Source organism: Mus musculus, chromosome 2 (genome assembly GCF_000001635.26).
Source record: "Mus musculus strain C57BL/6J chromosome 2, GRCm38.p6 C57BL/6J".
In the NCBI taxonomy this organism is placed as follows: Eukaryota; Metazoa; Chordata; class Mammalia; order Rodentia; family Muridae; genus Mus; species Mus musculus.
In genome coordinates this window covers 117019874-117044929 of record NC_000068.7, presented here as the reverse complement: position 1 = coordinate 117044929, position 25056 = coordinate 117019874, and positions in this window count along the sequence as shown.

Here is a 25056-nt window from a genome sequence, read left to right as displayed (position 1 = left end):
TTGTCTTCTGACAAGCTAGGAAGGTAGAAGAGAGTATGAGAAGCTAAGGAAGGAAACTCATGGATGACATCATCAGCGATTCAGGGATGGGAGCTGCCTCACCTCTACCTGAAAATGCTTCTAGCGGAGCCTGCATGAGGCGATGGTTTGTTCTATCGCCTGGAAGACCAAAGACAGAGCATTGGTGAGAGAAAATGGATCATGGAATGATGAATGTATGCTTCAGATCCTACAGGACTTGTCTCCTCTGTCTCCCAAGAGTGTTTCACAGTTAAAATTTCAGCTTCCTGAACTTGTGATCTTGATTTCAAACATTCCTGACATAACACTGTGGTCGTCTGTTTTTATTTTTTTTCTCCTGTGAGGGATTTATTCTTTTTTTAAAAAAAAATGTACAAATCACCCTTTATGTCATAGAAGTGTACATGCGCTCTGTAACAGAGTCAATGGAGAACTGGTAATAAGTCATAGGAAGCCAGGGGAAGTACTTGAGTCTGTCCCATTACACTAAAGTTATTTCTAAGCAATTTACCTAATGAACACATGGCTTTCATCATGACATTCCTGTCCTGGTTAGCCTTAACTGTCAACTTGATGCAGCCTAGAGGCATCGGAGAGTAGAGCCTTGATTGAGGAATTCACTAGATTAGAATTATGGGGAATTATTTTAATTATTAATCAATGCAATAGGGCCCAGACCACTTTGGCAGGCACTGTCTCCAGGTCGGTGGTCCTGGGCTGTATAAGAAAGCTAGCTTAAGTGCAAGCCAGAGAATGAGCCAAGAAGTGGCATTCCGCCATGGGGTCTACTTCAAGCTCCTATCAGCGTTACTGCCCCAACTTCCCTCAGTGAAGGAATGTGACCTGGACGTGAAAGGTGAAGAAACCTTTTCCTTCCTTGGCTGCTTCTGTTGAACAACAGAAACTCAGCAAGAGAGTGAAACTATGCAGCTGCTTTGCAGTCTGATGTTCACTGGACTTGGTAAGCCAGAAGGCAGCCCGATCCCCCTGGTTCTACAAGTCAGCTCCTGAGTTTCATAACAAATTACAAACCCGTAAACTTGCCTGGTAGGAGAATGTACACGTCACTGACTCTGCTTTGCAAATGAGCTTAAGTGGCAGACATTTGCTCTCTTCCACCAGCCAGTGCTGGGCAGTCCACTGGGTGACACAGGTGAAGTTGGCCATTTTGGGTGTGAATGCTGCAGGAGAATTTTAATTATAAAATGAAATAGTGAAACAACAAATCCCTCAGTATGTCTCTGGACCGGAGGAAGGCTGCTTGGCAGAACCATATACTCTTGACAGGATCTCCTTTGGCTTTTCCAGGCTCTTCTCCCTAGCCATAGAGAAGATACTCAAAGGGTTGGTTGGCATGCTTTTCTATGAGGCTCTGGCCTCTGACTGGAGTTCCTGAAATAATTATCCACTATGGAGCTCTGTTGAGGAGCTGGTCAGTGGTGGTGCACACCTTTAATCCCAGCACTAGGGAGGCAGAGGCAGGTGGATTTCTGAGTTCGAAGCCAGCCTGGTCTACAGAGTGAGCTCCAGGACAGCCAGGGCTACACAGAGAAACCCTGTCTCGAAAAAGCAAAAAGAAAAAAAAATTCTTTAATGAAGCTCTGTTGATCAAGTATCAAATATTTGCCAGCCCATGAATATATCATGGAATATCACTACCCTTTAAGGGGGAAATTGCAGGTATATATGTGTTCCACTTAATTAGAGTTTAATGCCGATTTTGTGATTTATAGATTAGAAGAATGCTGTAAACACCTAGCATCATTATTAATTACCTAAGCACTGCTAAAGAACCATTTGTATCAACTTTGGAAAGATATTTTCTCCTTCTGATTTGGAGGATCCAATTGGCAGTTATGAAGAAGCATATTTGCACATACTTGCTCATTTAAAAGAATTTATCAGACAGGCAGTGGTAGCATATGCCTTTAATCCCTGCGCTCGGAAGGCAGAGGCACACGTATCTCCATGAATTCATGGCCAGCCCTGTCTTCAGAGTGAGTTCCAGGACAGCCAGGGATACACAGAGAAATCCTGACTCAACAACAACAACAAGAAAATTATCTTTTTTCTTAAAAATGAGTTTTCTTTTCACACCGACAAGGTTCCTTCACAACCATTGGTATTTTGGCCACCATGTGCATTTGTTCAGCAAGCTCTGTCGGAGCGTAGGCGACGCCTGAGGAGTGATACAATTTAATGGCCAAGCATCTGTGACACTGTGATCCTATAACACATTTCATACTGCACTTTCTTACCTAGTGCATGGCTCTTCTCAGAAGGATATTTTTGTTGCTGTCCTTGGGAATAAGAATAGATTAGACTCTTCAGTTATGTAACCACAGTCCTTTACCGAATAGTGGCTCTCACACGTGAACCGTCTCTCTTATACACGCCGTGTAGCTGGCTAGCTGAGGCCAGTCTCACCCAAGGCTTTTCCTTAGAGTTATCCATGGCCCATCTGCTTGAGAGGAACTTGGAGCCTTTTACAAGATGAAGGTGTGCAGACCTGGCCAGCATCTTCTGAATCCCAGGCTCACTGTCACAGCAACCTCAACAGTTTCTCTTTGCTGGAAGAGCCATTTCTGAGCTTGACATGGGAATCTCCTGGAGCTTCTTACAACATGACAATATCTCAGGCTCTTTCCAAAGGTCCTCTGTGCCGTGGCACCAGTGCTTCCCCAAAACTCCCTGAGTGATCTCAGAACATCTCAAGGTTGAACTCCCACTCCAGGGCTCTTTAGGCAAAGGAGGAGATATTGATTATTCAGTGTCGATTTCTTCTGTTTCCCTGGACATTAGGTAACTTAAAAACACTGGCTCCAGGATATGTTAGTGTGCAGATACTGTGTTAGTGTGAAATACTTCCTTCTTATCTCTGGTAGGAAGGGACCTATCATCTAAAAGTGCGCTGCTGCCCCCTCCCCCAACCTGGAAGGCTTCTCTCTCCACAAAAATCTCAACTCTTCCTAAAATCCTCAAGTGATACTGCATGAAAATGCCCATGACAGCAGAAGTATACGCCAGGCTTTTAGGTCTCTGGACAACAGCCTTCCTTTAAAGTATGTGCTGAGCACATATGTCAGTCAGTACACTAAACATTCATATTAGCAAAACCAGTCTCAAATCTGTGTGACTCCTCTCTCTCTCTCTCTTTCTCTCTCTCTCTCTCTGTGTGTGTGTATGTACCTTTTGACTTTTTTGCCCAAAAAATCATTAAGAAAATAAATTTGTGAACTCCCCTCCACTCCCTCTTTGGCATTTCCTGTTCTTTCCTACTTCCCTGCTTTTGTGTGGATGTTTCTGATTTTCACAGACCTTTTTGCTTATTCTCTCTCCCCCTGACAAAGTTCAGCTCATTCCTAAATTTTGCACACCTATCATTTCACCGTGCGACTTTTCCAGACAGGTCTTTCTAACAGAGCTTATAAATCATCTTGAGCCTTTTTAACTGGACTCTTATCTAGCTGTTTTATAGTTAGTTGTTTTCACAATTGTGGTATCTGTGTCTGCTAGATCAACTCAACAAATACTTCATGAGGGGCCAGCTGTGTGCAGGGCTTTTCAACAGGAAAGACAAAATGAGTTGATGGTTCTGCCATTCTTGTCTAGGAACTCACATTATGGTAGGAAATTAGATGCTTATAAGTGACCTTGGATATTGCAATGCTAAGGGAAAACTTAGGTACCTAAGGTGTTACAGAAGACCATACAGAGCTGGAACTTGAAGCATGGGAGGAATTTACATTTCAGTAGGTGAAGAGTCACTAGCAACATATTTAAGCCTAGGGAACAGTGTGTAAAGGCTCTTAGATGCTAGAACCCTCACGACTGTTGACCAACAGCTAACCTTCATTAAAATACTGTCAGAAAAATCTCAACATGTTCCTGTACTTGGAGATGTCTAGGTATTGGTGTCCTGTGGAATGGTTATTTGTAGTGAAGTTGTGGGCTGTGTAGAATGTTTTTATACTTTGAGCTACCTCCAAAAGGCTACGTATACTCCCTGTGCTTATTCCAATGTACAAATTTCCAGGCGCAGAGGAAAAATTCTTATTTTCTAAATCTTGGAGACTTGTAATTGGATTTAGGCTCTGTTACTTAGGAGTTCTGTGGTTAAGTAAGTCCCTGGCCCCTTTGCACTCACCTGTTTCTACGGATGATTCTTATGTGAGATGGGCTCATTTAAGGCACAGGTAAAGCTACTTGTAAAGTGCTTGCCACTTAAAAGGAACCCAGTAAACAGACAAACAAAACAATGAAACCAGATTCTCACTGGGTCAGAAAATGAAGGAATTTTGGCATAGATTGCAGCTGTTTCTTCGGTCTGGGTGGAATATGATTCCAACATTTGCAGAGTGCATCCCAGCAGCCGAAGGAATGATTGACAACCCTAGTTCTCTCTTCCTTCTGATATTCACTGCCTGAATCCAGCTTTCTTATCTCCGCTGTGAATAGAACTAGCCATCCCCCTCCCTCTTTGTTGACCTCTCCAGACTGACTGCTGCAGGAGCACTCATGATTTATTGTTAGATGAAGACAAAGAAGGTGACTTTAGCTTGGAGGTTAGCAAAAAAGCTGGGGCTCAGGAGAGTGGGAGGATTTCTGATTTGCATGCCCTCCCCAGTCCTGAGCAATCTGTTCCTGTTTAAAACCAAAAGCAAAACATATTCCTTCAAACCAGCTTAGGAGAATAGTGACAACTAAAACAATATATTTATTCCAGCTGTCATAGGAGTCATGAATTTCTGGATTAAAAAAAAAATCTATTGCAGTTTTTGAAAAGTCTGTAGTTCTTGGCCTAAGGATTTCTGAAAATTTTCTGGGAGCTTTTGTTTGTTTGGTTTTTGTTTTGATTTTTGTCATGGATTTAGTTATTTTGGGAGTCAGAGTTTTTCTATGTAATGCAGGCCAACCTTGAACTCACAAAGCCCCTGCCTCAACCTCCTTATTCAGAAATTATAGATGTGTACCATGGTGCTTGGCACAAGTTCTTAAATCCAAAATTGTTTTTTGTTCAAAAAGCTAGATTACTTGTTGAGAACTGCAAGGATCTAAGATGTGAGCGATGCTTAATGAGTCCTTAAAGGGGCAAATGGAAGTTCCACTCATTCATTGCAGAAATAAGCAAATACTTCGTAGCAGAGAGTACGGATGTAGTTCTGAGTTAAGGGGGTTCACAGATATGCATAAGTTACCTTCGGTTTCTTCATAGCCAATGGGGATGCAGATAAGTAAACAAATTGTTTCACTGCAATGTGGTATAGGCGTCATAGAAGTACAAGGTGGGGTAGGAAGGAACTCACAAGCCTAAAAGATGACCAGAATTTATCCAGAGGAAGAGAGCTGTGGGTGGGAGAGTGTTCTAGGCAGAGTAAACAGCATGGCATGTCTTAAGGATTACATAAGAGTTTGTGAACACAGGGAACTAACTTCATTGAAATGTCCCTGGATCACAGTGGCTGGGGATGAGGCTGGCAGTATTCCCATTATCTTCTATTCAACCATTTGATGCTTCTAAGGTCTACATTGTAGACTAAGGGTAAAAATAAGACTCTTAGTGGATTTGGGACTCAAGCTATTGCTACTCAACAGGATTATGCCACAGAGATGTGTAACATGTTTTCCATTTTGCTATTATTTGATATATATTGTAGGGGAGCTTCAAGAGTTCCCAATCATGTTCGATGAAGCTAGATTTAGATGTTCGTTTAACCCATGAACTGAACACCAAAACTGTATTCCAAGACTCAGCTACCAGGATCTCAGTTTGTATTGTGTGTGTATGGGTGTGCATGTGGTATGTGTGCAGGTGGGCACACTCAGGTGTACAGCCACAGAGGCTAGAGTCAAAGGTTGGCTATCTTCCTCTATGTTTCTCCATCTTACTTTTTGATATAGGGATACATTGAAGCTTACTTACTCTCTTGGATAGACTGGCTGATAGGAATGCCCCAGATCTACCTGTCTCTATCCACTCCCCAATTCACCTATGTCTATGGTTATAGATGCCCACAGCTGGGCCCAGCTTATGTATGGGTGCTAAGAATCTGAACTCAAGTCCTCATGCCTGTGTAATAAGCACTTTACCCAGTGAGCCATCTCTTGTATTCCTATCAAGCCTTAAATGAATAATGAAGGGATATAATGGGATGGGTCCCAGGTATAAGGGCTTCTCGAGCCTTAGCCAGTAGTTGATATTTAGCAATTAGTTTTTACTTATTTTTCTAAGATGATCAATGAGGAGGCAAGAAAATACCAGCATGCTGAACTAACTCAAATGCTGATCAGAGCCTCTGAAAACGAAGACATGTTAATACCATGCTTCATTAAGCATATATTTTATATTATTTTTAGAATACTGGCTATTGGGGCGGGGCCAGCACTAGTGACAGAGGAGGCTAGTGGCAGAGGAAGCACTAGTGACACAGGAAGAAGTAGAGAAGATAAAACAACACAAAGCATTGTACTAATACAATGAAAGAGATTGCAACGAGGGCCATGGCTTGGTATGTTAACTTTAAAAATGAATAAGCATTAAAAAACAATACAAAGCAAAAACAGGCAAAAGGAATCATAGATCCTAAGGATTAAAAAGTCTTTCTGGGTCGTTTGTGTGGAACCTTCCTTTCTCAGACAGCCAGCCCTCCAGCAGTGGTAAGCTGGACCTCTGTTCTAGAGTCCAGGTCCTCCACCTCAGGGCCTTTCCAGGCTTGGTCCCCTGAGGTGGATCCTCTCAGCAATATTCTCCTGCTTTGGTTTGCTTGAAACCTCATCATCACCATGAGACTTTTCCATTTACTGAGTCCCTCAATAGTTTCCCACCAGTATTTCTTGTTATCTTACCCGTTCGTTTTTCTGCATTAAACCTATTTCGCAGGTGTCTTAGTCAGTTTCTATTCCTGCACAAACCTCATGACCAAGAAGCAGGTTGGGGAGGGAAGGGTTTATTTGGCTTACACTTTCCATACTGCTGTTCATCACCAAGGAAGTCAGGACTGGAACTCAAGCAGGTCAGGAAGCAGGAGCTGATGCAGAAGCCATGGAGGGATGTTCTTTACTGGCTTGCCTCCCCTGGCTTGCTCAGCCTGCTCTCTTATAGAACCAAGACTACCAGCCCAGAGATGGTCCTACCTACAAGGGGCCTTTCCCCCTTGATCACTAATTGAGAAAATGGCCTTACAGTTGTATCTCATGGAGGCATTTCCTCAACTGAAGCTCCTTTCTCTGTGATAACTCCAGCTGTGTCAAGTTGACACAAAACTAGCCAGTACAGTAGGTATTTTGGTTTTGTTGTTGTTGTTATTATTATTGTTTTTTTTGTGCTGGAATTTATATAAGGATGTATCTTAATCATTAGTCAATTCCTAGCACTCCTAGCGGTGCCAGGGTGCCAGGAACATCACAGACTATGTATGTATGTATGTATGTATGTATGTATGTATGTATGTATTGAGACTGAGTCTCTTTATGTATCCCTGACTATCCTGGATCTCTTTATGCATTATGTAGTCCAGGCTGGCCTTGAACTCACAGAGATTCTCCTGCTTCTGCTTCCCCAATGCTGGGATTAAAGGTGTGTACCACCATGTCTAGCCAATAAATATACTTTTAAGATTTATGAATGATTGAAAACTAGAGTATGAATGTACAAAACCATCGATGCTCCTTACCACCCCAGGGCGTCACAGATTTCTACAGGTGTACAAATCACTTTTGATGGAGAATGCCTTGGTTCTGGAACCGTGTGATTCTGACAGACAAGACCTCAGGCAGTGCCCTTGCTCCCGTGCTGTGTGCCAGAAGACTCAGTTCTTGCTGCTTCAGCTGCTGACTCCGGAGGCTGTGGGTTCTTAGGGTGGCTATACACAATCACTCAGCACATGAGGCTTAGCCCCAAAATCTCCTTGGTTGAACACTGAATAAGTGTACAGTTAAGTTGCATTTTGTTCATTCAAAATTTGAAGCGTGAAGGAAAAGTGTAACAGTTTCCCAGCAAACCCACTGCTGAGCTTCCACCTTAGTTATGCACAGTTGTCCCTTTCTGCCTTTTGAAACAAGCCTTGCCTCCTTGATGCTTGTTGTGCTGCAGAGCATTTCAAAATGAGTTGCAGGCATCTCTGCACTCCTTCCAGGATGCTCGCACTCTGTATTTTTTTTTTTTAAAGGGACTCTTCTGGTTGTCGCCTGTTGTGGAGGCCATTCTGGAGGCTTGCTTCTGAAGCTGGCTACATCTGTCACCTCTCACCCACACTGTTATTCTTGGCACTTCCCTTCCTGGCCACACTGAAATGAAGGCTTCTGGGAATGCTGGACATATTCTCTCATTACTTCTGCAAACACTGAGACATAATCTTCAAAGAACAAAGAAGAAATTAACAGTAGTTGTAACAGTAAAACTTCTTGAAAGTTCTTTTTTTAAATAGATATCTTAGCGGGGCCTTGAACTTGCAGTGATCCTCCTGACTCCTTCTCTCAAGTGCTGAGATTATAAGCCTGTGGCATCTTGCCCAGCTGACTTCTTGAGCTGCTGATAAACCGTGAGGCTAACGGTTTTAACCTCTTAGATTGAGTGCCATGGTAAGTGCTGAAGGGCTGCTGGAACGTTGACCGCAGGAGTAAATGCTTAATGTGCCCACGGTTCTCTTTCTTGGTTGTTGCTGCATGGCTTTGCCAGGCACAGTCCTGCTCAGAGACCCCCAGGACTCAGAAGATTCGCCTTTGGGGTAGGTCATGCCTTGTTGGGGTGGGGGTGGGGCTGACCTTTTCCTCTCTATCCTTTACTTACCCATTATGAATAATTTCTCCCAAACCATACATGACAATCCTGTCTCCAGACACTGCCAAATGTTACAAGGGAGACAAACATTCTCCACTTTTACACAGATCTGGGGCTGTAGACCATGCTTTGGATGGGACTCGAGGTTCCTAGATTCCTTTGGATCATGTAACTGGCAATATTGTCAGCTTCCTTTGGAGGTGGCCTTCCTTTTTCTTTGGTTTATCTACCCCCTGGGACATTCAGTTCTGCTCTTTTAGCTGACCCCCACCACTTCTGGAAGTTACAGCCCTTGACAGTTCATTTTGCCTGGTCATGCCCATCAGACTTGCTAACCTGCTTCAGCTCTCTTTCTGGCTCTGCTCATCATCTGCTCTTGCCCTCAGAGGCAGCTCTTTTGTCTGCTTCTCCTAACCACAGTGAGCAGCTAAAGAAAGACTTGTAATTAAACCCAAATGGCCACAAACCTTCTATTTCCTCCTTGGTCATTGTACATCAATTCTGTTATTTGTTCTTCTTCTATTACCTGCTGAATTCCATTCCCTAATGCTCATTCAAGTACGAGCCTTTTTCTATGTCCCCCAAGCTTCCTTTCCCACACCAATCTCACTTTTTCCCTTTTTCTTTTTTCCTTAGGAGGATGAAAGCTGTGTTTCCACTTTGTGTGAACATACCCATGTGGCTGTCTATGCTCAATGTCTCCTTTAGTCTTAGCTTAAAATGGCCCTTTCTCCCCTCCTTCTGACTTGTTCTTGTGAGGTCCCTTTAACTAGGCTGAGGATCTGTGTTTGTTTGTCTTAGAACTGTTTCTGCAAACACGTGCATAGAGTCCAAGTATACTCTTTTTTTTTTTCCTCCTCCTTAGGACTAACATGGGGTTGTCTTAGTCAGGGTTACTATCACTCTGATGAAAACCATGACCAAAGCAACCTGGGGAGGAAAGGCTTTCTTTGGCTTACACTTCCACATCACAGACCATCCCTGAAGGAACCCAGGACAAGAACTCAAGCAGGGCTGAAACCTGGAAGTAGGAGCTGATGTAGAAGCCATGGAAGGGTGCTGCTTGCTCCTCATGGCTTTGCTCAGTCTGCTTTTTCTTCTTCTTCTTCTTCTTCTTCTTCTTCTTCTTCTTCTTCTTCTTCTTCTTCTTCTTCTTCTTCTTCTTATACATCCCAGGACAGCCAGTCCAGGAATGGCCCCACCCACAATGGGTTGTCTTCTCCTTCATCAATCACTAATTAAGAAAATGCCCCACAGGCTTGCCTACAACCTGATCTTACGGAGGTGGTTTCCTAATTGAGATGTCCTCCTCTCAGATGAGTTTAGCTTGTGTCACGTTGATATAAAACAAGCCAGCACAGGGGTGTTTTCTTTTACGCAAGTTCTTCTTTCCATAGTGTAAAAAGAGATAGAAAATACAATGTACAGTACATCCCAACTCAGTTACTAATCCTCCTCTTCCCATGACATCTCTACTAAGTGATGGACATACAACACAAACTGGAATGTGAAATTACCCACCACTTGGAGATTAAGGCAACGTATGACTTACTCGGCTCCGCCCCATTCTTGGCATGTTCATCTGCTTTGGTTAATCACCACCCTATGCATGGGATCTTTAGGTTTTATTCCTACTCCAGTCATCTGTCTCCACTGGTCTCATCCTTCCTTCCTTCCTTCCTTCCTTCCTTCCTTCCTTCCTTCCTTCCTTCCTTCCTTCCTTCCTTTTTAAGACAGAATTTCACTCTGTAGACCTGACTGGCCTGGAACTCACAGAGTTCCACCCAGCTCTGATTCCCAAGTGCTGGGATTAAATACATGCACCACCAACCAGGCTCCCTTGGTATGTATGATTAGAGATCTTAAGGTTTCTAACAGCACAAAAAGGGCTCTTCTAGTGAAATCAGTTAGCTCTTAGACACAATTAGCTCTTAGACACAATTCTTAAGAAACTGGTTAAAACAAAACTCCTTCTTTTTTGTAACCACCCACAGATGACCTGTGTGGGTTTGCTTATACTGTGAGCAAATGCACATCTCCTCAACTGAACCGGCCTTTCTCCATAATTGAATTGTTCTTGTCAGGCTCCCTCATGATTCAGCCATGGAGGGCCAATGGACCATATGGCCTGAGTCATCATTTAACCCTCACTTTTCCAGTTGTGTTCAGAAGGTCCCCACAACTCTGTAATAATCTACGTTCTCAATGTTTGACCAGAAAATCATCTGAGGAGGGATGATGGCATACTGGCCAAAATATTTCTAATGTTTTCAAAAGACATATGGAATGGCATTAAGAGGAATAGTGTGTTGAAATAAAGGAAAATTTGAGTTTAGTGCTGAATCTGACACTAGCTTGAAATAAAATTATTTTTATTCCTTTATCTTTCTTGTAAATATTTTAAAATATAATATAATTACATCATTTTCTCCTTCTTTCCCCCTCTCCAACCCTTCCTGTTTAGCCCTCTCAAATGCATGGCTTCTTTTTCTTTATTTGTATACACACACACACACACACACACACACCATGCATAGTCTATATAATGTGAGTGTCTATGTCTCTGTGTGTCTATGTATGTGTGTGTGTATGATTTCAAGGCTGACCACTCGGTATTAGATAACCAATTTAAGGATTTTTTTTTCCTGCACAAGACTGTTATGCTCTTAGCATTCTCTAGTGTCCTGTAGTTCTTTGTCTAGGGTTGAGGCCCTGTGAGTGTCCCCTTTCCATGGTAACATGCCTATTACTGTCATTGTTTCACTCCTGTATAGGGAGCTGTATGGTGAGGTTTGATGACAATAGCTTTTCTGTCCTTTATAGGAAAGAAAACTTCACATTAAACTTCCTTTTTCTCTGTCTCTTACAGTCTTTCTGCCCCATCCTCTGTTATGGTTCCTGAGCCTTAGATGCAGGTGTATCCTTTGGGGCTGACACTAGACAATCACCTGAGGTGCAGGTGTATCAGGGCTGACATCAGACAGTCACCTGTTCTCTGCATTTTGATCAAGTGCGCTTTTCTGGAGTGTTCTGCAAACTAACCTTTTGAAAGATAAAGACTCTTTTCCATCGAACACTCTATGGTCCCCATATTTGCAAGCGTACCACAGAAAGCGTATTTTAGGAGCATCTCTTTAGCCTTATGATTTCACAGTGATAGACTTTGTTGTGGATCACTACAAAATCTTCTCCCCCTAGGCAGCCAATAGGCCTTGTACATTTGGAGACACATTTCTTAGAAATCAAATTTCCTCCTATTATCTGGGCCTCAGGTTTTCAATAGCACTTGCCGAAAGTCACACCTTAAAAATAAATGGAGGTTAGATTTGGAGAATGCAATTTATATAGACGAGGAGATTCAAGGCAGCATTTGAAGGAAAATTGGCTGAGAATTTCCTGAGTTGAAGTGAGACATGAATCCTTAGGTATAAAATACATTTCAGATCTCAAGTAAATCAAATAAAATAAACTCACCCCAGAAGGAATTTTGGAATATTAAGGATAAAGAAAAATATCTCAATGTCTACTTAATCTCAAAGGAAAATTTCTACCAAGGAAATTAAATTGCCAGTAGATGTCCCATCTGTAAGCATGGATTTTTGAAGGTGGCAGAGCAAACATCTATGAAACCCCGAGGGAGAGATAACTGAGAGGCTAGACTCTTGCTCCCACGTAATCATACGCCTAGGTAAGTGGCTCCTCAAGGTGGAGGTTGAACTGAACGGATTCAGGCACACGTTCGGCACACAAACCCTTCCTAAAAGAACAATTGTATGATAAAGACAACTGTACTGGAGGGGACAGGCCAAGCACAGTGGCAGTGAGCACAAAAGTTAATGGATCTTGTTAACAGAACAAATCGGCTATCAAAACCTGCAAAACCATCTCGTGTTAAAGAAGGAAGAAGCGCCTGCAGTGGATCTTTGTAGGAGTCAGAAATGTTCAACTGCCAATATCATTTTTCCTTTAAAATTTTTTTCTTTCATACATTACACCCTGACTACAGTTCCCTGTCTCTCTACTCCTCCCAGTCCTCTCTCCCACCACCCCTCTCCCCCAGATCCACTCCTCCATTTCCCTTTGGAAAAGAGCAGGACTCTCAGGGATATCAACCCAACATAGCATAACAAGTTCAATAAGACCAGGCACAAACCCCATTTCAAGGCTGGACGAGGCAACCGACTAGAAGGAAAAGGACCCCAAGAGCAGGCAAAAGAGTCACAGACACCCCCACTCCCACGGTTAGCATTCCCACAAGAACACCAAGTGACACAACCATAACAAAGGAAGGAATACATATACAGAAAGATTTAGACTTTGTCAGAAAAACATATCATCTAAAAATAGCTGTACTTTGTTATCCACGAGGGTCTGTGTCTGAGATCCTTTGCAGGAACCAAAATCTGGATATTCAAGTTCTTTATTTTAAAAATGACATAGTGTTTTCATTTAGCCTACACAATCCTCCCAGGACTTGTACCATCTGTAGATTTTGTGTGCTAATTTAATGCAAGTATAATCTAATAGTTATTAAACTGCATTATTTAGAAAGTAGTGGTCCCAAACAGACATAATTCATTCTGAATATTTAAATGTCTAGTTGGTTGTACCCTAAGATTTGGAACTCATCCATCTGGAGGGTAGAGTGTGCATATGTTACAGAAATCAATAGTACAGTGGTTCTCGACCTTCCTGATGCTGCGACCCTTTAATAAAGTTCCATCTGCTGTGGAACTTTTTTCTACTTCCAAGCCAATATCATTTTTAAATTTTTTCTTTCATATCATAAAATTATGTTGTTGCTACTTCATAGCTGTACTTTTTCTACTGCTATGAACTATAATAAAGCTATCTGTTATGCAGGATATCTGATATGCAGCCTTAAAGGGGTAACGACCCACTGTAGTAGTAGACTGTTTTTTTTTTTTTTTCATGTCATTAAGAAAATGAGCAAAACCTTGTTCTTGGGCTGGAAGATGGTATGGTGATCATAGCACTTGTGACACAAGCATGAGAATCAGAATTCAGATCCTGTTGATCCTTCTAGGAGGAGGGGAGGAGGGATCATGAGGCTCAGGAGACAAACTAACTTTACATGTAAAACTTGCAAGATTTTGGAGGGCCCTTCTCTAGTGTTATAGAAGCAGTGAGTGACTGATACGGGAGGAGGTCCTGATGGGCAGAGCTGTAGTGAGGAGATTCTCTGACCTGGCCAGCCATCTGCCAGTTGTACAAAGAGTTCCAGGTATGCAACCTTTACAAGCCATCATCCATTTGGGGGGTGGATTTTTTGGTGATGCAGCTGTCTTTGGGTTGTTCCTGCTCCTATATCTTCTCAACCATTCCCTCATCCATAATTCTGTAAGTAATTCCTAGCACTAGTTCAAGAAGTTAGAGTTAGTTCTTTAGCCTGTCATGGGTTTCCTTTCTGGAGTGAATAGAAATGTGTGTATCATTATGTCTTCTCCCGAAAAGTCTTGCATACAGCAGATCCCCAGAACCCACATCCACGTTGGGCGAGCATGGTGATCTGCTTGTCATTCCAGTGTTTGAAAGGCTGAATCAGGGGATCCCTGGAGCATGTTGGCTAGTTTGGCTAGCATCATATAGACAAGCTCTAAGTTCAGTTGAGGCCCTATCTTAACGAGTAAGATGGAAAAGGATAGAAGTCTTATGATGTCAATCTGAGGCTTACATATGCATATGTGTACATGTACACATGCACCTGCACATATATGTGCACCCATGCACATGCAAACATGCATGCATACATTTATATGAGGAAAAAAACTTATTCTGTAATCCAGAATAGAAAAGGGATGAATAACTAAACAACAATAAAAAGATTAAGGAAGTTATGTCTAAATGTAAGAAGAATAATGATTAATGAAACTATATATTATATACATTTATATATATATCATTCTATCTATCTATCTATCTATCTATCTATCTATCTATCTATCTATCTATCTATTTAACTGAAGAGAAGATATGCCTGTATGCCACAGTGTGCATGTGGAGGTCAGAACACAAGTTTCAGGCATGGTTTTTCTTTCTACCATGTGAGGATTGGGGGGAGGTGGGGAATCAAATCAAGGTACTTAGTGTTGTCCACAAGCTCCTATACACACTGATACCTCGTCAGCACTGAACATATCATCTTCGATTCGGGTCCTGTGTTACAAGCTTTTGAATGAATTTAGATTGCCTTTCCACGGCAGCAAGAGAGGGCATGAAGTGAACTTTCCAAGACACCAGGATTTTGAGAATGCTTTACTCTGGCTTATCCTCATAGTCAGCTGTTAGTTCAAGGTTGAAAGCTTTTTCTCTTCAATATTTACAGCATGACCTCAGACAGATTTTCCAGTTTTCCAGATACAAGCTAGGAAGTGTCTCATATGAAAACAATTTCCATTTGAAAAGAAAGAGGAGCAGAAGGAGAAAAGGCAGAAAAGAAAACAAAATCGTTTTCTTCTCCCAACCACCTGGAGTCCATTGATCCCACTCCTCAGCCTTCTTCAATGTGGTTCTTTCTAAATAGTCCATAGGCGGGAACACAGCAAAGGCAAGGACCGGACAGCTGTAGAGATTGTTGCATATGTTTGCAGAAGTACTTAAGGGTTTGCATTTTGCCATTGGGGGAGGAAAATAGACATATTTACGTCAAACACTGTTATGGATACACACTCAAGTTGAATTGGAACCACGTTTAATTTCTGTGTGGCAAAGTTTGACTTCAAAAGGAGCCTTGGGCCTTTGAAAGCTTGATATTCACAAATATTTTAAATGTAGTTGCTCAAGTCTTTCCACCAGCTCCTATCCTTCAAAACCCAGGAAATCAATAGATTATACCATGTTGATGACAAGCTTAGAGACTCAATTTAATCATTTGCTTCATTTGTTAAGTGAGTAGTGTTCTCTTATTTATGAAATCCTCTCTTGTCTCCTCCCCTTCTTCCCTTTCCTTCACTTTAGAGCTTAAGGTCCTTGATTTTTGCTTACCTTTTCCCCTCACTCTAAATTGTAGGTCACTGAGTAACTGGAATTAGTATTCTAAACTTCCCTGGTCCAACCCTTCATTATGCATAAGAGGATGCTGGGAGAGAGTCACAGAGGAAGCGCAGCTCTCCAAGGGTCATAGGACACACTAGGGGCAACGAGCTTTGGCTGCAAGCCTGGAGGATCTGAGGGCTGCCTTCATTTCGAGCTCTTTATAACATGCCCAAAGAGTGTGACCGTTTCACACTTAGGCGAGGGTGTTTGTGCCTCACTTCCATGTAGCACGTTAAATTTAATCTGTCACATCCTAATGTTGAACACTAACAACAGAAATACTATCATTAGAAATTCAGTGAAGTGACTTACTGATCATTTTGTTGTCGGATGCTGTGCTCTTGTGCATACTGGCTAATTCATTGGTTCATTTAGGAAATTCTCAGATTCAGCCTTCTCTGGTCAGCGTTGCATAAAATTGCAACTTGTTTGTCTACAGAATATCTTGTGCACCCAAAAGCATGATAAAGATCTAGTAGACATGTTCATTTCTACCACCCCATTTAGTAATGCTTCACTCAAATGTATGTGTTTTAGTTTTATACATGTTAATGCATATCAACTGAGGTCATTAAAATTACTGTGTATCTGTATAATTTGGTTTTCTATTTCCTAGGGCACGTTTCCTCTCATTTATGGGCCCTATATGTTATATGAATGCTTAAAATAATGGATGTCAGAGGTGACATACATATAGAAATTGTATTGGTTCCTTTTCTACTGTTGGGATAAGACACCATGACCAAGAAAACAAAAAGGCTATTTAATTTGAGTTTGAAGATTCAGAGGGTTTGCTCCACTATGGTAGGATGAAATCATGGTGGCAGCTTAGAGCTTTCGTCTCAAGCGGGAGACAGAGAACACAGTGTAAATGGCAGAACCCGAGCCCAGTGACACACCTTCACTAACAAGACCACTCCTCCTTATCCTCTCCTAAACAGCCATAAACTGGGGTTCCAATATTCAAATGCCCGAGACTTACATGGGCCAGCTCATTCAAACCATCACAGAAGTGAAGCTGTCTAGACACCAGGGAAGAAAGGGTAATTCATGTGGTAAGAAAAGGGAAGGGCAAGAACTCTGGTGGGGACGTGCTAAAAGAATACTATGCACATGTGTGAGCATGTCCTTATCAAATCCATTACTGTAGACAATTAACATACACCAATAAAATTATTTTTTAAGGATTTTATAAGCCTTCACAGAGTTAATATTGCTTTCACCAAGGTACGTGTTTAATGTCCTTATACACTCAGAGTACATATTTGAATGTCATTTTCTAGGACGTGTGACTGGAAGTGGAAAGGGTAGATTTGGGGGTTGATTTATTTCCCCTCAGTATTATTAAATACTGCCTTTCACAATAACTGCATCGTGTGGGTGTATATTCATCATACATATAGCAAGAGGTTTCACGGGGACATTTTTAACTATGTATATGATACGCTTTGACGGTTTCTCCCAAGGTTCCCAGTCTCTGCCGTCAGCATGTGAACTCCCACCTTCCTCATCTGCCGACAGCCTTCAGACTAGTAAGCACTGAGTGAGAATTACTCTTCTGATCACTTCATAATTTCATTTCCAATCCTTTCGTCATTGTGGTAGATTCTTCTTTTATGTTTTATTGCATTTCCTCTTGTGAATTTTCTCATTGCAGTCTTGCTTAGTTTTCTACGGTTTTTTGCTTCCCTGTCAGAGGTTCCTGCATGAGGGAGTACTTGGATTTCTCTTGCTTTTGGACAAACTTCATTTTGTAATCCGAGTCCCTGATTTGCTTGGTCACTACCCTGATGTGAACTTTGTTCTTGATCTGTGTCAGTGTCATGTATGAACCCTGGGTCAGGGCCTTCCTGGCAGTCTTTGTCATTGTTCTCAGAATCTATTGAGCTTTAAAATGTTCTTCGTTGATTTGTCAGCATTTTGTATTTATTTTAGATGCATCACACACGTTGTGATTCAGTTTTTGTAGGCTGTGATTTCTCCTTTATTAATGATTGTCTTTTGAAAACAGGAACTTAAGCTTTTCAGAGAAAGCAAATGCATCAGTCTTTTAAAGGATTGTCCTTTTAAAATCTTATTTTCAAGATCTTTATTTTGCTCTTAAATATTTTGAAGGAATTAAAACAATGCTTGTCTCATAACTTGCATGGCATCATTAAATGTTCTAGGTACAAAACTTAAACATGTTTGGCTAGATGTATAAGTAGGAATCACAGTCCTGCAGTAAAAATGATCTTTAGAAAAATTCACATAACTGGTTATGATTGGTTATTGTTAGACTTTACATACTTTATATCACAAATGCTCTCTCTAGAGCTCTACTTTTATTAATTCCAGTGTTTTTGTCCCTTTCCTGTCCTTGTAGTTTATTATGATTTTCTGATTTTATTTTACTATAAGGTAACCAAGTAAAACATTGAATAAAGACAAAAACAACAGGAGTATATTATTACTGAGTAGTGATATACCTATACCGTGTTGCCATTGGGCACTTCCTTTCAAATAGATGTCTACCAATTCCAGAAAATTCCACCCTATTCCCAGTTGATTATAAATAAAAACTTCATTTTGCAGGAGACTTATCTGCAGATCTAATGAAGTGTTTTCATTATTTACTTAATTTCTATTTATTTAATCTTGTTTTGATACTGAGGAGTGAGCCCAGGCTCTCACACGTGCTAGGAAAGCATACTGCTGTCGAGCTACATCTTAGCCCAGCCTTACTTTCTTTTTTTTTTGTTAAACCTAATTAGTATGTATAAGAATACCTGCAGTCTAAAAACATCATACCTACTGACTTACACTTGAAAATCAGGAAGAAAAGAAGGTGTGGTTCATACAAGAACCTAACTGCTCAAAAGTATATATACAAAAGTATATCTATATGCATATATGTATACATGTATATATGTATATACATTAATATATACATATAATACACACACATGTACATACATATATAATTGAGCTCTGTGAAGCTCTGTTGGGCTAGTGCATGACAGATTTTGAGCCAGGAGTTTTGAAGACACAAATACAGTGACATAGTGGAGTAGACACCTGGTACAACTTAAATTATGTGAATCATGGGAGAGTGATTGACACTATAACACTACACATTATTTTCAAGAGGGCAGCTACTTACCACAGTATGGAGACAGGTCTTCAAAGATTGGTGGAAATGGCTTGACTTAACTAGCTTGTTTAATCCAAAACCTGTTGTAGTCACTGTTTGGACAACTTCCTCCGTGTTCATGCCCCTGCCCAGCCTGTGTGGTAACCCAACAGCCTTTCCACGAGTGTTGTCTTGTTTTCATTCTGAGTGGACCCAGGGATTAAGAACTTTTGCAACACATGATTTCAGGTTTCTTCCTCCATTGCAGAAGCAGAAAGCAAACACAAACAAACCCCAAAATACAATCTGCCAATCATGTCCTTGCCACTAAGGCCATACAATTTTTGTGAACGTTTACCGACAGCCTGGTTTGTCTAATGCCTTAACTGAGTCATCTTGTGGTGTAGGAGGATGAAGAGTCCCTAAACACTTTACAGTCTTATTATAACAAGAGTCAATGGAGATAGAGACAGCAGTGTTGAAAGTAGTGTTATTTTGAAGGTCAATTTTGTGTTGGCTCTTAGAGCGAGTGGCAGGTATTAGCCTTGTGGGTGAACATCTCCCTCCAACTTGGGGCTGACTTGGCTTGCTGTCTTGCATTGTCCACTTGCTGCTCAGGGGCAGCAATGATGTCACTTCAGTGTTCTTGCTTAAAACAGACATGTGTTTTTCTGGAAGTTGCCTGGTGAAAGGGCATGTAATGTTTTACAGGGGCCGACGCTTGTGAGATGCGAGACGTGTGATGTTCGGAAAGAGTATAAGTAGAACCCAACAGACAGTGGAGGACACTCATGCATTGGTTTGCCTTGCAACTCTTTGCTAGTCATTGTTGGGCTCCACTGAGGCTGGTCTTTGCTAACACACTCCTTCTTTCATTAGGTCACCATGCTTTCTTCGCTTTTCTTTTCTTATCATGACTGACGAGAGTAATGCACCAAAGAACTTCTGGTGGTATTCCCGCTGCTTCTTGCCCTTTCCGCAGACTGGTGCAGAATGGTGGAGCCTCACTGTTTCTTCTAGATCGAATCACTGCGACTGATTCGTGTTTGGTGTTCGCCAAGTGGACTGGACTACTGACAACGAAGGTTGGAATCGCCTTAAAGAACTATTTCTAAACATGTCCACAATCCCTATTTCCCTCTTAACCTTTTTTTTCCCTACCTCTTGTGGGTGGTAGGCTAGAAGGGAGGTTGAAGTGTTAAAGAATCCTTACTAAACGTAGGTTTTGAATAATGTAAGCCTACATTCATGTGAGGACCAGAAAGTTCTGCTGTACCTCCTTGATGGTAGAAAACATAGTAAATATATATTAAATCTATATAGTTTCCCAAGTGCAAGATCATGTAGTTTACAAATAGATACACTTCTAAGGTTTCCTTTCCAGCTAGGGACTAAATGTAAAACATGAAAATATAAAGTGCTTAGAAGGTAATGTAGACATGACCTTGGATCAGGCAGTTGTTTCTTAAATTTGAAATGAACAGCACAAACACAAACAGAAAAAAATAGGCAAAAAGATTTCAGCAAAACCTAGTTGTTTTTTCCTAAACAAAACAAAACAAAACAAAACAAAACAAAACAAAAACCCACCCGGAAAATGAGCAGTCAATCTGTGGCATGGGAGAAACTTTGGAAACCACTCTGATAAAGGCTATTATCTAAAATATGTAAAGTGCTCTTATAGCTCAATAATTAAAAAAAAAAGAAAAATATCCTACTGTGGTCAAAGGATCTGAATAGCCATTTGTCTGAAGAAGAAATACAAACAGCCAATATGTACACGAGAGAAATGCAAATAGACTTCTCATGAGATACTTTTTCATATCCTCTAGGATGTCTATAGGTAAAATAATGAGAAATGTTGGTAAACACATGGAGAAATTCAAATCTTGGATTACTAGTGTTTTGTTTTGTTTTATTTTGTTTTGTTTTGTTTTGTTTAGGAAAAAACAACTAGGTTTTGCTGAAATCTTTTTGCCTATTTTTTTCTGTTTGTGTTTGTGCTGTTCATTTCAGAAAACAGTTTGGTACTTCGTCTCAGGGCAACAAAGTCATTACTACTACTTATATGCCAATGAAAACACGGGTCTGAACATGGATGCTTATAGCAGCATTGCCTATAATTACCAAAAAGTAGAAAGAACCCAAATGTTCATCAGTAGATGAATGTATAAGCAAGGAGACATACCACACAATGGAGCATAACTAGCGATTGAAAAGTTGTAAGTACTGATGACATCTTATAGCCTGGGTGAATCTCAAAGATGACTATGGAGTGAAAATAAGCCACCACAAAGAATGAATGGGTGAGTCATTAATGAACCACAGCTCCTATGAATTGTATAGACAGGGGAGTTCAGGGGGAGTGGGCAGAGATGGTTAGTGGCCATGTGTTTCTTTTTAGCCTTAAGAGAACAAGGCAGTTCTTAAGATAGTGTCTTTAAGAAAAATATCCTGAGTAAGGAGAATTGTGAAGGTATGAATGAAGAATGCCCCACCCACACTCCCACACACACTCATGTATTTGATCACTTGCTCTCCAATTTTAGGGAGGTTATGGAACCTTTAGAAGAGTCATTCTTTCTGGAGAAAGTAAATCACTAGGGACAAGCTTTGAGGGCTTATAGCCATACCTCCTGCTTATTCTTTCTGTTTCCTGTATGCAGTTAAAATGTGATCAGCGGCCTCTTGCTCAGCCACTTGCTGCCACGCCATCCTTGTGACTATAGATGCCCTTCTTGAACCATAAGCCCAAACAAACTCTTCCTTCTGTAAGTTGCTTTTGGTCATGGTGTTTACCAACAACAATTAACTTAATTATAAAACTGGGAAGATATTTTATTATTGGATATCATTATGAATTCATCAATTTCTATTCTTTATCTCAGTGTTATACAAGAAGACTCTGTTTCCCAGCTTTCTCAATGTTGAGTTAGCCATGTGTTTGATTCTGTAAATAAGATGGGAGCACAGGTCAGGCTGCATTCTCAAAAGGTGACTGTTGCCATGAATCTCTACTCTCTAGTCACATACAAAGAGTTTGAAAGCACAAATCCTTAGATGGGTGAGTGTGTTCATCATACCAAACCGGTCTATTTTGAATAAGAACTAAGCATTTGCAGTGCTAAGTTATAGGGTAGAAATGGATTAACACATAATGAAACCCAAAAATAAAGTATCATCACAATTTTATGATATCATCATTCTGAGTCTGCTTAGGATTTTTTTTTTTAAATTAAGTGAGCTAAAATATCTGGGCCAACTAGGTGGCTCAGCAGGTAAAGGTACTTGCTGCCAAGATATCTGATAACCTGGGTTTGATCCCTGGAACTCCTATGGTGGAAGGAGAGAACCAAGTCCCTTAAGTTGTTCTGTGACCTCCCTAGGCCATAGCACTTGTGCAGGAGCACACACTCAAATAATAAGTAAATTAAAATTATTTAAATCTTTTAATTTTATAATAGTTTTGATAACAGCTGTATTTTTCTAAAATACCTTGTATATATTTATTAAACATTTTATTTGCACTATAAATCATCCTTAACACCAATGGTAAGTCTATACTTTAGAAATGAATTAATCTAATCCATTTATTTATTTATTTATTTATTGCTTTTGTTTTTGACAACAGGATCGTTTAATAGTACAGGCTATCTTCAACTTGCTATTCTCCTGCTTCAGCCTTTTGAACACCAGGAAAGCAGAACAATAACTTGAGTCCCCTAGAGTCACAGAGGAAGCAGATATCAAAAGCTAGAAGAACTAGAGTCTGGATTTTCTTGCCACTATACCTCGTTTTCAGTTGGCTAAATTTGTGGGGAAAGGATGTGGGCAACAGAAAAACAAACTGAGTCACTGCAACTCAGGGGATTAAAAAGAACACAGGCACAATGTACAAATATGTTGGAGGAAAAAGAAACCAGTAGGAAGTTTTGAAGGCTGCAAGGCAGATGAGGTCTCTTGGAAAACATGACTCCCACACAAATCAGCAGCTTCAGGGGCACGGCTGTCTCGGCCTGTTTTCTGAATTACTCAGCCATACTAATGAGCAGCTCTAGGCCCTTGAGAACGACTGTAAAAATGGAACTCATCCATCTGGAGGGTAGAGTGTGCATATGTTACAGAAATCAATAGTACAGTGGTTCTCGACCTTCCTGATGCTGCGACCCTTTAATAAAGTTCCATCTGCTGTGGAACTTTTTTCTACTTCCAAGCCAATATCATTTTTAAATTTTTTCTTTCATATCATAAAATTATGTTGTTGCTACTTCATAGCTGTACTTTTTCTACTGCTATGAACTATAATAAAGCTATCTGTTATGCAGGATATCTGATATGCAGCCTTAAAGGGGTAACGACCCACTGTAGTAGTAGACTGTTTTTTTTTTTTCATGTCATTAAGAAAATGAGCAAAACCTTGTTCTTGGGCTGGAAGATGGTATGGTGATCATAGCACTTGTGACACAAGCATGAGAATCAGAATTCAGATCCTGTTGATCCTTCTAGGAGGAGGGGAGGAGGGATCATGAGGCTCAGGAGACAAACTAACTTTACATGTAAAACTTGCAAGATTTTGGAGGGCCCTTCTCTAGTGTTATAGAAGCAGTGAGTGACTGATACGGGAGGAGGTCCTGATGGGCAGAGCTGTAGTGAGGAGATTCTCTGACCTGGCCAGCCATCTGCCAGTTGTACAAAGAGTTCCAGGTATGCAACCTTTACAAGCCATCATCCATTTGGGGGGTGGATTTTTTGGTGATGCAGCTGTCTTTGGGTTGTTCCTGCTCCTATATCTTCTCAACCATTCCCTCATCCATAATTCTGTAAGTAATTCCTAGCACTAGTTCAAGAAGTTAGAGTTAGTTCTTTAGCCTGTCATGGGTTTCCTTTCTGGAGTGAATAGAAATGTGTGTATCATTATGTCTTCTCCCGAAAAGTCTTGCATACAGCAGATCCCCAGAACCCACATCCACGTTGGGCGAGCATGGTGATCTGCTTGTCATTCCAGTGTTTGAAAGGCTGAATCAGGGGATCCCTGGAGCATGTTGGCTAGTTTGGCTAGCATCATATAGACAAGCTCTAAGTTCAGTTGAGGCCCTATCTTAACGAGTAAGATGGAAAAGGATAGAAGTCTTATGATGTCAATCTGAGGCTTACATATGCATATGTGTACATGTACACATGCACCTGCACATATATGTGCACCCATGCACATGCAAACATGCATGCATACATTTATATGAGGAAAAAAACTTATTCTGTAATCCAGAATAGAAAAGGGATGAATAACTAAACAACAATAAAAAGATTAAGGAAGTTATGTCTAAATGTAAGAAGAATAATGATTAATGAAACTATATATTATATACATTTATATATATATCATTCTATCTATCTATCTATCTATCTATCTATCTATCTATCTATCTATCTATTTAACTGAAGAGAAGATATGCCTGTATGCCACAGTGTGCATGTGGAGGTCAGAACACAAGTTTCAGGCATGGTTTTTCTTTCTACCATGTGAGGATTGGGGGGAGGTGGGGAATCAAATCAAGGTACTTAGTGTTGTCCACAAGCTCCTATACACACTGATACCTCGTCAGCACTGAACATATCATCTTCGATTCGGGTCCTGTGTTACAAGCTTTTGAATGAATTTAGATTGCCTTTCCACGGCAGCAAGAGAGGGCATGAAGTGAACTTTCCAAGACACCAGGATTTTGAGAATGCTTTACTCTGGCTTATCCTCATAGTCAGCTGTTAGTTCAAGGTTGAAAGCTTTTTCTCTTCAATATTTACAGCATGACCTCAGACAGATTTTCCAGTTTTCCAGATACAAGCTAGGAAGTGTCTCATATGAAAACAATTTCCATTTGAAAAGAAAGAGGAGCAGAAGGAGAAAAGGCAGAAAAGAAAACAAAATCGTTTTCTTCTCCCAACCACCTGGAGTCCATTGATCCCACTCCTCAGCCTTCTTCAATGTGGTTCTTTCTAAATAGTCCATAGGCGGGAACACAGCAAAGGCAAGGACCGGACAGCTGTAGAGATTGTTGCATATGTTTGCAGAAGTACTTAAGGGTTTGCATTT